Here is a 3,334-nt window from a genome sequence, read left to right on the forward strand (position 1 = left end):
CGCCCGCTTCTTCAGGCTTCTGAGAAGCATCAAGTTAGAGACAAAGCCGTTAGTTTTAGGACATGGGCCTTCAGGGTGTTCGGCACCCAAACAGTAGCAATGGGCTAAGGGCATGCAATGGTGCTGAATGACAGCTCTCAGGCAGCATGAGAACAAGTTAATGACTGATGCTCTGAGCATGCTGTGTTGAAAAACTACAAGGTGGGTGGGTTAGGTGTATACAGTGAATTTTTAAAATTTTATTTTTATTATGTTAAATATGTGAGTCTTTTTGCCTGTCTGTATATCTGTGTACCAAGTGCATTCAGTGCCTGTGATGGCCAGAAGAGGGCATTAGATCTTCTAAAATTGAAATCATGGACTGTGGGTGCTGGGAAGCAAATCCAGGTGCTCCTCGATACTGAGCCATTTCCCCAGGCCCTAAAAGCATTTGTTGTTGGTTGTTGCTTGGTTGGTTGGTTGGTTGGTTGGTTGGTTGGTTTTGTTTGAGATAGTCTCAAACAAAAGATAGCTTTGGCTGTCCTTGAACTCACTATGTAGACTAGCCCGGCCTTGTACTCACAGACATTAGCTTGCCCGTGCCTCCCAGTCACTGGAATTAAAGGCATGCTACCACAGTAAGGCTATTTATTTATTTATCATCCTCATCATCATCCATACATCCATACATACATGCATACAATATTTCCAGTGCACAGTAGGTTTTTCAGGATACCATGTTCATCATAACTTGAGCATACATAAGCAACACTGAGATAAATACTCTCTTGCATACATCTGTGCTCACAGATAAACCTTAGGGGAACCAAGAATTTTTTTTTAATTAAGATTTATTTATTACGCCCAGGATCAGAGGTGAGGAGGACATAACATCTGTCCCAACACTGGGAGTAACTGGGACCAGCAGGACTAGACACACAGGAACTCTGAGAGCTCAGTGGCTCAAGTTCCTTCTAGTCTCACAACACCCAGAGGAAGCTCCACTCCCAGGCACTCTAACACCCACAGGATCAGAGGTGAGGAGGACACAACATCTGTCCTAACACTGGGAGTAACTGGGACCAGTGGGACCAGACATATAGGAACTCTGCCAGCTCAGTGGCTCAGGTTCCTTCTGGTCTCACAACACCCAGAGGAAGCTCCACTCCCAGGCACTCTAACACCCACAGGATCAGAGGTGAGGAGGATACAACATCTGTCCTAACACCGGGAGTAACTGGGACCAGCAGGACACAGGAACTCTGCCAGCCCAGTGGCTTGTGTTGCTTCTGGTCTGTCTGGGCCAGCCGGTGCCCTGAGCAGACCTTGGGCACAAGCTCCACAGTCAGTCCCAAAACACCTAGAGGAAGCTCTACTCCCAGGTGCTCTAACAAGCCCAGGGTCACAGGATCCCAGAATCCCAGAATCACAGGATCATAGAGACAGCTTGACTCTGAGGAGTTCTGACACAACCAGGATCACAGGAAGGACAAGCTCCAGTCAGATTTAGCAAGGGCAGGTAGCACTAGAGATAACCAGATGATGCGGGGCAAGCATAAGCATAAGAATATAAGCAACACAAACCAAGGTTGCTTGGCATCATCAGAACTCAGTACTCCCACCATTGCAAGTCCTGGACACACCATCACACTGGAAAAGCAAGATTCAGATATAAAATCACTTCTCATGATGATGACACAGGACCTTAAGAAAGACATAAATAGCACCCTCAAAGAAATACAGGAGAACACCAGTAAACAGCTAGAAGCCCTTCAATAGGAAACACAAAAATCCCTTAAGGAACTACAGGAAAACACAATCAAACAGTTGAAGGAAATGAGCAAAACTATCCAGAATCTAAAAATTGAAATAGAAACAATAAAGAAATCAGAAATAGAGACAACCCTGGAGATAGAAAACCTAGGAAAGAAATTAGGAGTCATAGATGCAAGCATCACCAACAGAATACAGGAGATGGAAGAGAGAACCTCAGGGGCAGAAGACGCCATACAAAACATTGACACAACAGTCAAAGAAAACGCAAAAAGCAAAAGGCTCCTAACCCAAAACATCCAGGAAATCCAGGATGCACTGAGAAGACCAAACCTAAGGATAATAGGTATAGAAGAGAGTGAAGACTCCCAATGTAATGGGCCAGTAAATATCTTCAACAAAATTATAGAAGAAAACTACCCTAACCTTAAGAAAGGGATGCCCATGAACATACAAGAAGCCTATAGAACTCCAAATAGACTGGACCAGGAAAGAAATCCCTCCTGTCATATAATAATAAAAACACCAAATGCACTAAACAAAGAGAATTTTAAAAGCAGTAAGGGGGTGCTGGAGAGATGGCTTAGCGGTTAAGAACACTGACTGCTCTTTCAAAGGTCCTGAGTTCAAATCCCAGCAACCACATGGGCTCACAACCATCTGTAATGAGATCTGATGCCCTCTTCTGGGGTATCTGAAGACAGCTACAGTGTACTTACATATGATAGATAAATAAATAAATCTAAAAAAAAAAAAGCAGTAAGGGAAAAAGGTCAAGTAACATATAAAGGCAGGCCTATCAGACTTATACCAGACTTCTCACCAGAGACTATAAAAGCTAGAATATCCTGGGCAGATGTCATACAGACCCTACAAGAACACAAATACCAACCCAGGCTATTATACCCAGCAAAATGCTCAATTACCTTAGATGGAGAAAACAAGCTATTCCATGACAAAACAAAATTTACACAATATCTTTCCACAAATCCAGCCCTACAAAAGATAATAGATGGAAAACATCAACGTAAGGAGTAAAACTACATACACCCTAGAAGAAGCAAGAAAGTAATCTTTCAACAAATCCACACAAACCTAATTCCATCTCTTACAACAAAAACAGCAGGAAGTGACAATTACTTTTTCTTAATATCTTAATATGAAAATTAATATTACCAACATATCCTAATCGATTGAAATCCAAAAATATGAGGAATTAGAAATTTATTGACTGTCATCCAATGATCTCTCTAATTTGGTAATTGGACAGATAAGTCCAATGTTATACAATCCATATACACTTTCAGCTTGTTTGTTCGTGACAGTGTCTTGCTGTGTACAACATAATGGTCTTGAGATCTTGCTTCTCCTATCTCAGCCTCTCTATTAGTAGTATTGTTTATTTCATGTTTTTACACTACACTATGGTTTTCAGAACAGCTTACATATTTTGAAAGTATTTATATACCCAAAAGAAATGTAGACAATTAAATTGGTAGGGGGTTTGTAAGAGAACAGCAAAGAGTAAGACTGAATGCTTTGCTTGACGTTTGCAACTCTCTTTTTTTTTTTTTTTTTTTTT

This window comes from Mastomys coucha, unplaced genomic scaffold (genome assembly GCF_008632895.1).
Source record: "Mastomys coucha isolate ucsf_1 unplaced genomic scaffold, UCSF_Mcou_1 pScaffold16, whole genome shotgun sequence".
Classification (NCBI taxonomy): Eukaryota; Metazoa; Chordata; class Mammalia; order Rodentia; family Muridae; genus Mastomys; species Mastomys coucha.